Source organism: Eurypyga helias, unplaced genomic scaffold (assembly GCF_000690775.1).
Source record: "Eurypyga helias isolate BGI_N326 unplaced genomic scaffold, ASM69077v1 scaffold7296, whole genome shotgun sequence".
Classification (NCBI taxonomy): Eukaryota; Metazoa; Chordata; class Aves; order Eurypygiformes; family Eurypygidae; genus Eurypyga; species Eurypyga helias.
Genome location: NW_010254571.1, coordinates 56879 through 69472, shown reverse-complemented (window position 1 = coordinate 69472; position 12594 = coordinate 56879).

Genomic DNA, 12594 nt, shown 5'->3' with positions numbered 1-12594 from the left:
TGCTTCTGTTTTTACAAAGCTGAAAATTGTGGGGTTGAAAGTGAACCCTTAGGAAGAGTTTGGGAAACTCTAGGCCCAGAGCATCTTACCAATGTGCTGGTCTTTCCCTCCAATGATCTCTGCTGAGGGAAGTGGGAGGTGCACTGGCTTTTTGAATTATGGTTTAGCTGTTGTTGTTGTTAGGTTACAGGAATTAGAAATTAAGTCCTGCTTGAATTTATGTTTGTGGCAATTGAAAATGGATTACAGAGAGTCTGATCAGAAATTCCTCTACTCTGTCCCCAAGCTATGCACCTCGGACCTGCTATTGTCAACTTCTGTTGTCAGAGCCCTTTGAGAGAGCTGCTCTGCTTTAGCTAATTTGCAGCTTTCTTACTCTACTGTAACTACACCTATTAAAAAACAGCTTACCTGGACATGATCTTTTGGCTACTACTGTAGGTACAAAAACTCACTGTAAAAAAACCAAAAAAACCCCACAACTTTAACTTATTATTTTTGTAAAACAGCTATTTTTGTGCAAGGAAAAATGTGCCACTTTTAAAAGATATAAATAATTACTTATAAAGTAGGTTGAATTGATGATGCAGGTTGCTGTGGCTTCAGACGCTGTGAATTTTCTTGAGATATAATTATCTTCATCATCATCCTTGAGGTTTGAAGTGCAGCGTAGCTTTCCTTTAGCAGTACCTGCCTCCCAAACAAGATTGCCATAATAAAGTATCTGGGACACTTATGGTTCTATTCAGAAATTAAGAGAAGGGGAGCTTGGTAAAGAACTGCCAGCTCGGCATTGTCCTCTAATTGAATGCTGTTATTCAGCAGTTCAGCAATCCAGTTTCCCAGTGCCAGAAATCAATGGGAGTCCAGGAGTCAGAATGGGGAGCCCCATTACTGCTTGTGAGTACAGCATGAAATAGGACTATTGGCGGGGGGGAAAGCTGCTTTCAGGAGTGACCCAGTAGCTGCAGGCTGATGTGTATCAGAGACTCCTTAGAACTGGCAGAGAACGTGGCTTCAGAGCAGTGATGAGAGCTCTGTGTCATTTTTTGCAAAGAATCACATCTGATAGGAAACCTGGGGGAGGAATGCTGTGTAGCACAGCTGAATAACCCTAAACAATAAATATCTCTCAGTTCTCCATGCTCGCCTCTTGGCACTCATATTTTAAAAGTGCAGTTGGAAACCAGAAAGGTAACCACTTTCCATGACTTACAAATGAGCCAGGGATGTGTCACTTCCCTCATCCTGCTCCAAGTTGAAACAGACACTTAAGCATTTTACAGCTTCTGAAAAATTTTAGTCTGTAGAAACCTTCATAGCAATTTGATTTTTAGCCTGTGTAAGTAATTGCTTTAGATTATCTTTTAATTGCTGTCCCTCTGTGGAAGGACCTATAGCCCATAAAACGATTTCATTTCTTACTAGTAGTTTATTATTCCTTGGTTGGCTCATACCTCTCCTTTCCTCTGCTTTTTAGCTTTTTATATGCTTTTACCTCTTTTAGAGCTTAATCCTACTTCCATGTGAGATTTGCTAATTATTTCAGTAGGGAAGTATATATAGAGAAAGGAGTACTGTCATCAGGACCTGAATTTGGTAATATCGCATCTGCATCCCAGTTCTGGCAACAGGATTCAAGGATTCTGTAGCTCTTGTTCCACCAAAAAAAACCCGAAAGAAATATCACTTCCAGTATTGCCATGTCTGTAGCCAGACCTTTCCTATGCTTTCCTGTGCTTTGAGAGGAACTGTAACTTTATTCAGTTGTAAGGGGAAAGGTACATGTTACGCACAGCAAAAATGGACATTGGGATTGGTAAAAATGTGCTTTACACTTGCTGTTTGAGCATTTTGTTCAGTAACACGATTGATAACAAAAGCACACAGTCGAAAGTGCATCCCAGCATTCAGAATGCGACTTACCAAGCTGCAAGAAGCAGATTTAGTTTCTTTTGCAGATGGTCTATGAGTCTCATGTGGCATCATATTAAATTATATAGGCAGTCAGTCACTTGTTCTGAAGCGATGCTCTGAGCTGAGAGTTGTGATGTGCTTGGACCATTCTGTTGGCAAACAGGCTCTAAAGCTAATACAGCTTCTCTGAAGAGCAACAGCAAAGGGGCCTGCAGAGCAAGGGGCTTCTAACACCTTGAAGACTGCAGTTTTCCCTGTGATGCACTATGAGGGTGGCCCAGCAACCTTACAATGGGCTGTGGAGCATTTTGCCCTAAAGGTAGGAGACTAGAACAACTCATTCAGTTATTTTTCATCTTCCTTTCTGTGATACTTTAGGAGTATTGTTTTCTGACCTTATAGTTTTGCAATGGTACTTATCTTTGTTTTGTAATATTTGGAAGATAAGAATGGGAGTTTATTTTCTTCTTGCCCTTGTCAAATTTTGTTTTTCCTGGGTGAAAGAAGAAGAAAATACTGTAGTTTGTTAATTTTGAATGCTATTCCATGAAAATACCTCTGCAGTATGACTGAGAGAGAATTAACTGTTTCATCCTAGTGGTATTTCATATGAGTATGTGTTTCTATTAACTTTAGTTTGGTACAAATTCAGTCCTTAAGCAATACTGGATCCAGTGTGAAAATAGTGATTTTTATCAGCTGAATTTCCACTCAGGGAAAATTGTCATTTGTAGTCAAAAACATGCTTGAGCTAGCAATTTTCATATGGGCTGTGTATCATGCAGTATGCAAGTTTTAATATTCATGCTTATTAAAATGAAAATTTTGTAGTACTAAGCACTTTCTAATAGGAATATTAGCATAAATTCATTTATGACATCAACTGCTGAAGGCTGCAGATTATTTCTGCGAAACTTTGAATGTATTAGTGCTATGAATTAAAACTGATTTAAGGTTATTTACTTGGATGTTTGAATTGCAATTCTGCAAAGTAGTAAATACAGCCACAGCTGCTATTGGTATGAATGTTTTGCGTGGTGAAATTGATAGGTTGGTAATGACAACAACCCATGAAATGCATTTGAGAGGTAGGAGTAACACACAGAGGTGTTTCCCTTGTCTGACAGCGCCTGACAGGAGTTAGCAGGCGCTGCTGCAGGCTTACAGCTTGCTTGAGGTCTCTTGGAAAAGACGGGTGCAATACATGTGCAGTTCAGAGCTGTGGGTTTGCCCTCACAGTGCTGGTGCTTACATTGCTTGCAACTTGTTTCCTGATAAGAAACATGTGAACACCACAATCAGATGAACAGTTCAGCGTGGTAATTTTTTGAGAGAGGGCATTTGAAACTTTGAGCAGCTGTTGGAGTTTTATAAGGAAATGAGCCAAGATCAGGAGTGCACAGAGGGTACCAGGCAGTGCCCTTGAAGAACAGGGCACAGTGCTGAATGAGAATCATTACTACTGGTATACGGAAAGAAGGGGGTTCTCTTTGCTATGATATGGCTTCGGGAAACAGGAAGTACTGGTATTCCTGTCCATTCTACGTCAGGCTAAGTGTGACATTATAGGCAGGTTTTTAGGGCTGTATTTTTAAGTGCTTTGCTTCCATTTTACAAGTGCAATTTGTGTTTCCAGAAAGGAAACATGTAAATGTATCCCTTAATCTAGAAGTGCGTCACTTTCTATGCAGCAAAATGGGGATAATGCTATTTTCTTCTGTTGGTGGGATGTTAAACTAATTACTTCTGATTAAGGGATTTGAGAACCTAGACTGGAAAGTGTTGATTTATTTCCTGTGCAAAAGGAGAACTAACTCTGCTTTCCTAAGCCAAACATAGTTTCCAGTTTGTGCTACCCAAGTCCTGTCTTGCATCATCATCTTACACTTTTGTGTAAATGTGTTTTAGGAGAATACCACAGCCACACTACTGATCACACCACACTGTGATTTGTGCCAGCTGCCCGAAGTCCTCCCTCTAGTCAGGGATTGCCACAGCCCTAATATACTCCTCCCCATCCCTGAAATGAGCCTTCACGCTGCACAGCTGGGTAAGAACAGGAGGGCTTCCACAAGTCAGATGTGCACCTTGGTGATGCACACTGATAGGACATAAGGATGGGGAAACAAGTTTACTCTTTCTGTAGTCCTGTCTGTAACAGTCCAAGCCTCAAGTTTTTCTGTTGTCAAATGCATAACCAAGACTCTGTTGGTCAAGAGAACCCCAACGGGTAGTTTATTCTTCAGTATGCTAGAAGATACATTACTGGCATTTTACGTTTTCAATTATCTGCCCTTCACCAAATCAAGCCCATTTAGTTTCAGAATGTAGCTGGGTTTCTGTTGATCCAGCCAAAGCCACAGCCTAGTTTTCCCATGTTGAAGGCCTGTCTTTAGATCCCAATTCCCAAATTAGATCCTGATTCTGTCCTTGACAAGAAACTTCAGTTCCCTAGGACATGCTGCAGAGAATTTTAGAAACCATCTGTATGTTAGGACAAATATTAAATGTAGCAAGAAATAGAAAATCTTTAAAATGGAGGGGAAAAAAGAATTAGATGTCGCAGATCGATTCTCATTTGTTGTACTGAATCTGAGGGCTGCAGTTAGATGCTGAGGATTGATGCAGAAGGTACCAAAGCATGGACTGCAAGCTACCAAATATGCAAATAAGAAATACAGCTGCACTTTTGTATCCGTTATTATTTTGATTTCTTTGGGTCACTCTTACCCCATCGTCCTTGTGTTTGCTGCTTGTCCAGTCTTCTCACCCTCAAACTTTATCTTGGTTGACTTTGATACCAAAGAAAGATCTTGAAGCATGAGGAGCTCTCAGAAGATATTAAGGTGGTTTTGGTTTTATTTTTTCCTTCTGGGGTGTAGAAATACTTGGCCACTCACACAGATCTTTTGATCCTTTGTCACAAAGTAATTTCTTGAAGATGACCAGATGTTTGTATTAAAACACAAGGAGCTCTAGGAACTACAGGTTGAAAATAGTGGCCATGTGTGAAACATAAACCAATTCACAATCCCTGTAACGAACTCTAACTTTCCAGTAAATGTAGTAATTTTTCTAATTCTTCCAAGAAGAAGTCGTCATCTTGGTCTGACACTTAATTTTTTTCTCCTTCAAAAACAAGGCTTATATACACAAAAAGAAAAGAGCAAGAAATTCAGGAAATCCTCAGCTTGCTACTAGTGTGCCCTCACATTCCTAAGAACTATTTTGGGGTTTTCCCTTAGGAATAGCTAGAACTTGTTGAGCTGGGAAAGACTTCTTGGAACAGATCTTAGGTTTTGTCTTTTCTGCATGAGCGCCTCTTGTTGATGTTGGAATAGCTACTATGAGCTGGATGGTGATTCAGAGAATGAGGCAAGTCAGCTTCTCCACTCCACGATATTTGGAAAAAACTGCTGCAGCACACTGATGAACATATGGGCTGAACAATTGGCTCTCCTTGGTTGGGACTACACCAAGAGGTCTGCTTGGCTGTCTTTGGGATGTTGCTACCTGCAGATTTGTTATTATTTGAGAAATATTGAAGTATCAGTAAGGAGGATACAAATGCTCTCCCTTCTGTCTGCATATAGCCCCAAGCATCCCATGTAGTTCTGAGTTACCTCAACAAATCAGTCTCAATAAATATCTAAATAAATACCAATAAATACAAATAATAGAAATTGGAAATCTTAGCTGTCGAAGGATTTGTTTCAATAAAATATTTTGTATTTAGGGATACCACGTGCAGCCCAGCTGCAGGGATCTTTTGCACAGACCTTACCAGTGTATCTGGGGCTGTGTCTGGGCTGGGATCAGATTCAGCACAGCACATTTTGATAAGGATTTGGAATGGTCACAGCATTTCTCCTATGCATGGTTTGTTCTTCAGTGGGGGAAAAAAATCAGTGTCATTTGAACTCCCATCTGCATTTGTTCCCAACGCTGTCTTTTGGTTTTTTTCAGTGATATTTAAACACTCCTGTGGGGTGACAGGTTTTTCAAAACACCTGCAAATACTGCTTTTGTGTTTTAAAAGATGTGTTGAGAGGATGTGTTGAAGGAATGAATGGAATGACCGGCATCTGTGTTAGCTTGACGCTGCACCACTTGTTACCTCTTAGAAACTACAGGAAAATTCTGAGAAAGGACCTTCGTCCCAAATGAAATGTGAAAGCATGTAAGGCTTAATGAAACTACTTGTGACATAGCGAAGACAATCACGTGTACTCTTTAAAAGGATGGAGTTTGCTCCCCATTTTATGGTTGTTTTTTACCTAGTCAGAGCAGAGATCTCTGACAATCTTCTCAGGGTTTTTTCCCTGCTAATTGCAAAAAAGGGAGGAACAGCAAGCTAGTTAGTCACTGAGGTACTTCGGAGTAGCTTTGGACTTTAAAGAAAGTTCAAGGCAATAAGTATTTAATTTGTATTGCATACACAAAAATTAAATTACAGCATTTCTCCCATTCTTTTTTGTGAACAGCATTTCTCCCGTTCTTTTGTGCGTATGCCATGTTTGGTTTAATGGAGAAATGAGAAAAGAAAATAGATTCTTTTTTGGAGACTGGGTACTAATGCAGTAACATTAAAGCAGGCACATTGTTGTCAGCCAGTTTGCATATTTATTTACTTTTACAAATGGTTGGCTTGGAGTCAGCAGTTAATGGAATGAGAATGATGTTCCTGTACAGATCATTTCCTGAGAAACATTTTCAATTACAAACATATCTCTGCTTTTCTTTCCTCATTTGTTATGTCTTGGGGAATAAATGGGGAGTAGCATTTACAACTTAAGGTTTATGTTCTGAAGACAATTTTAACAATGATCCCCACATAAAAAGGCCCCTTTGTAGTTGCAGACATATGTTTATGATGTTTTGTGCTGTGAATATCAAATTTCTGGTGGACGCTGTGTCACACTCTGCAAACTTGTAAACATCTATAAATCCATTGGATCATTTTAGTACCATGTGTAATACAGATTTATTGTCTTTTGTGTGGATTTCTTTTGTTTCGGAGTTAAGCTGAGCTGCCAAAATCCATATTGGATGAATTATGTATTCAAGAAAATTAGGCAGTACCATTTTAGATTAATATTTGCTTTTCTCTTTGTGGACTTATAAGATGCACACACACAAGCATTAGAAAATAAGATTTTGGATGTATCACCCAGAAAGCAGTTGCACAAGTTTGCTTGACTAAATAATTCTGTAAAAAAAGAATTCTGTTAAAGCTTAAACTAGGATTTTTTGACAATGCTTTTGCTGTTTTTTCTCTCATTCTCTGACCATCTTGGGTAATTTGGATCTCTTCTCACATTTGCCAATACAAATACAGAATTACTCCACTGGAATTATACCAGGGTATAAAACTGGAGTATGTGAAGGGGAATAGGAATCGCACTGAGCTGGTATAAATCAGCATAAAGCCACTAAAATCTGTGCGGATACAGTCATTTACACTCAAGCCTGCATTGCAGACTATCAAGTCAGTAGAAGAAGTAAAGCTAGTCTCATTCACAAGTGGTTACAAAAGCAAGCCATCAAAGTCACGAGCATTTATCAGGAATTTGCACCAGATAAAGAGAATATGAAATCAAAACCGATTGATGTAAATTTGGCTCAACTGTAATTGAGTGGATATCTGTACAAGATATCCACTTGTCTGTACAAGAGCAGTAAAGGCATTTCTTATTGAAAACCAGCATTTTTCTAAACTGTCTGTAATTTCTGACTATGTACGTAAACATATGTAGCATATGCATGCATGTTTGATTGTTGGTGTGAATACAAATACCCAGTTACTCTGGCAATACGGTGTCTGCAGCTAGCCTTCCAAGTTGTGGTTGTTCCAGGGAAAGGTAGCTTGAGGCAGAGACACAGCACATAAAGTTATTGTCTACCATAGGAGTTTATAATGTCAGGTAGTTTGTCCTTTGACTTTCTACAAAAAGCTTAAACTCCAGGAGTCATGTGAATGTCAACAAATCTCCGCTTCCACAAGAAAAAAAATTAAGCAAAACAAATACCAAAGTCTTTGCAACCTTAAAAAAGGCAGAGAAGACCTTGAATGGAAAACCCTCACATTAAAGAAAGAAAGGAAGTTAAAGAACTGCAGAAGTGTATATTTATATATTTATGTAGGTGCATATCTATGTATATGTAGATATATGTATATATTTAAATGTCCTGATTTTGAAAGGTTGAGGTTAGAAGCATTGTGTCACCCAACATTAGGGTTCGGTTCTAGTTAATTGCAAACTTGCAGAACTGATCCATTGGTGTTGTAACACTTGAGTACTTTTAGTGTTGTGAGTATGGAATCAATTATGTGGAAAGACATGGCTGTAGCATTCAGAGGAGAGACCATTTAACACTACATCTTGCTGTATTTATTTTATGATTCTTTGGATAGATATGCTAGAATATGTCTAAACCACAGAGAGTGCATTGGGTGATGTGGCATTTCTGAGCTCAGTTAAATAATAAGATGTGTTTTATTCAAATCAGAATAACATTAAGCCCTGAATACTAAACAGGGCAGCAAAAAGCCTTCAGCACACAAAATAAACAAGTAAAAAAACCCAAATGAAACTGTCTAATAAATACAATGTGGAGCAACAGGCTGCATGTACTAGAGGAATTAAGCCAATTTAAACCGTATGGGCAGTACTCCACTTTCAGATGTGCTCGGCGTCCAAGGGTTTCAATGGCAGTTGGATGCATGCATCAAAGGGCAAAGTCTGGCTCAGAGCACCCGCATGGATTTGATAGCATAGGTTTATGACCTTGTAATCCTAGAGCATCTAAACGAGTAAGGACTCTATCCAGCTTAAAATAGCTGCTGTAGTTGCTGTTGATACAAGCTTGTAGGCTCTGGGGCCAAATTTGGTGCTGGCATGATAGGAGGAAGTCTGTTGACAGCTGATAGCAGTGCAGTTACACTTGATTACATCATAACAAATTTGGCACGTGAAGCTGAATCAGAAGTCTGAACAGAAGTGTCCATTCCTTATCCAGAGTTAAAACTGGGACTTTCACATTGCCAGTCCACAGAGATTTATCTGGACCTTGTGCTACTGTTGCTTGTAAGGGTCTTGCTTTAAGAGTACATTCAACCCACAGTTCCAGTCAGCATGGTGACAAACCTTGAAGGGCTGGATTTTCCTCTCATGTCCAAAACCAAAAATTTCCTCTCATGTCCAAAAGTCCCTAATCAAACCAGTATCAGTGCGGTGAGTAAAAGCCCCATCCGTGGTAGGCGATGCGCTGGGCTGTAGCTGGGCTGCAGCAGAGGGTGAGAACAGAAAGCTGTTCTTAGCTCTAATTGCTGGGGTCGTCCAGTGGCCAAACACGCCCGATGCCAAGCAGACAACTCTGTGGATACTATCCACAGATCCCAGTGCATTGATCCAGCTCCTGGCAACTGGTGTGGTATAGATGAACTGCTGCAGCTATGTCTCCTCCTCCTCCCTTTCTGGGTATTTACACTCTTAAGAGGTCTTACTGATGCTCCAAGTCATTCCTCAAAATATTTCAAGAAATTAAAGTATTTTATTTTCATTTCACCTGCTGCAAAAAGTGTCCCAAACCTGTGTCCTTTGTTTTTATTAAAATACTAAATTGCTGAAGTGATTATCATGAAAATTAATTAAAACAAATTAATGAAAAGCAACTGAAAAATGGATTCTTCTGCTGAAACTATGGTATGCAAACTTTTAACCACAATCACATTTTTGTGGTTCCTCTGTAAACACCTAAGTGTGTAACAGTGGTTTGTCATGGAACTTTTTTGATGGAAATTCTTAGAAAGTGAGGCTATACATACAGTACATTTTGGCTCCCTTTATATATACAAGCTGATATAATGCATGTGTTCCTACCTGCTCCTTTTAGTAGTAGAATTAATCTGTTGTTAAATCTTTTCAGTATTGGGAAAGAAATGGAAAAGATGCTGTTGGGCTCAGGGTTTCTCCATCATGTTTTCTGCTTGTAGGGTTCAGGAGGGCAGCAGGAGTCTTTATTACGGGACTAATACCAACCTTGGGGTGGGCTTTTGCACTGCAGAATGCAGTGACTGAGGAGGAGCTGTCCTCTCTGGCAAACTGGATCTATGTGGGATCTCTGGATCATCCGGAGGTGTGTTGGGTAGGTTCTGCATATGTCTCGGGCAGGTGTGAGAAATGTGTGTGATTCGGGTGAGCTGCCTGGGGGAACCAGACCACCACTTTTTTATACTGCATACAGCAAAGCAGGACTTAGCCCCTGCTGTACAGTAAATATAACACTTGCAATGCATTCTAGAACAGATCAACGTTTCAGTTCCTCACCTACATTTATTATTATTTTGTTTGTATTTTATGTTCCCTTTCCATGCAAAGATATGGTGTTTTTTTGTTTGCTTTCTCTTATTTTCAGAAACACTGATAATATGTTGAAGGTCATGTTATTAAAATTAGAATGTAATAGTTGTGCACATTGGAGGACAAATATGGGGTGGTTCAGTGGGCCTTGAAAATAATGCCTTACAAAACATTCAGCCTTGAAAGGTCCGCTCAGTCTCCCTGGAGGAGTGTCAGTGAGCTCTGCCAGTGGGTTGCTCCCTGGAGAGAGGAGCCAAAAGCTTTCCCCACTGCCCTTCACTAGGAAAATGAGCTGACTGCTTCCTCCAGCGTGTCTTGCCCAAGCAGACCATCCAGCCCTTCAGGATAGGAGAGCTCAGTGGAGCCAGTTGGCTCCACTCAGTACTCCCTCTTAGGATTGATGTGAAAAAAACATTTTCTGCCTAGGAACCTTTGTGCAGAAGTCCTCCGTGAACTAAACATTTCAGAACAGAAGGACCTCCGCATGGAAATTTTCTATCCACTGACGTTTTTATGCCCATAACCATTTTGAACCAGAAGGGGTTGGGGGGAGGGGAGTCAAAGAGGTTAATAAAACCAACAATGATTTTCTCTAAGGAGTGCTAGCAGTTCAAAAAATTGCCATTAAGTGTAAACAGTTCCTGAGATTGTACATGCTAGACCAAATTCATCCTTGCTATAACTCCTCAGAACTCAATGGAGTTACACGAGGGATTAATTTGGTCCATTGCTCTCAGCCATCAGTTTTAGAGGATATACAACAATCTAGGGAACTATTATTGTCGACATTATTTTATGACTCTTTGGAGCTGCTCAGTATTTGTATTTTACAGATACACAAGCAGGGTGAGTGTATGGAGTGAAGTTGGTATTTCAGTATTGAAGGTAGTGGATTTTTCAAAGTTATTTTTGTACAATTAAAAGTAATAAGCATTCTAACAGCCATTATTGCTATGAATCTTACATAGGTGCCTGAATACAGCTACACACAGACTCTTGAAACGTCCACAGGCATTTCTTCTGGCAGAGCACAAACATTTCACAAAGTGTAGCAAATATTAGGAAAGCTTTAAGTACAGTTATCACACCAACAGACTGATTATCACAGCGTTCATGTGAAACTTGGCTGTAGTCATTGCATGCAGGAAGTTAGGGCAGAGAGGTAGAACTGCTTTCCAAAAGTGAATCTGAAATGTTAGATGGTGAATCTGCATCTGCTCATAAATCATGTATTTTAATTCACGTCAGAAGGTGTATACAACTACCTGAATCTTCAGGACACATGTAGGATGGTTGAATTCAGTTACTTAAGTTTAAGCTCTGACCAGAACAGTTGTGCTAACAACCAGTTGCGTTGAAGGTCGCTATGCTGGAGAATGAGTGGTCAAAACATCACTTGGCACTCATAATGAGCCTCTTTCCTGGTGTGGTAAAGCACGCTTGCACTGATTTCTTGGTTACAAAGCAAGATGAAAGCTTGTCCGATCACCAGGGTGGGTACCCTCCCTGCACAGCACTATGTGTTCTTCCACAGCGGTAGCGTTAGTATGTCGGCTTGTTCATATTTATTCTCCTGTTACGGAGGCATGCTTGGGCAGTGAATGAAGGGTTTTGTCTTTGCAGCCTATTAAAGTTTGGGTCACCCAGAATGAAGTCGATCTGAACTGTACCAGGTACAGAACCTGTACAGTACAGCACTCGCAGCAGGATTGCTTTTACACTGCTTCTCTGTACCTCTCTATTCCTATGTTCTTAGAGCATGTATTGCAAGATTTTTGCAGCATTAGGGGATTTTGGCTGATTAAGAACTCATCCATATTTCTTGACAACTGTGGGCATCTCCAAACTATGGGATTTTGGATTACTTCCCCATTCTTGTGTCCAAGTTCTTTCTCAACCTATGTCTGGACTCCACAGTAAGGCAGTACTTTAGAGGGTTCATCATCTTACACCCGTGTCCTGCTGCCGTGGTTTCTGCTGAAGAAAGGCCAAGAACACAGGCCAGAAGCATCCCACAGTCTGCTCTAGCCTGTCTCTGACCTGAACAAGGGAGGGAGCTGTGTACTGCAGCTGCACCTTCAGTCCTAAATAGTTTATCAGTCTGGCAGCTCCTCTGTGGATATATAGCCAGACCCAGCTCTTCTTAAGTAGCTGAACTTGAAGCATCTCCAGAGCAAGGGTGACATAGCTGAAAGCAGTAATCATTTCCTCAGCTAAAATGATTCATTAGTCTTAAAATGTCAGGACCATTGAAATGCAAGTGAACCTTTTAAAATTTGAGGACAACGGGCCTTATCCTGGAAAAGATTTGGGG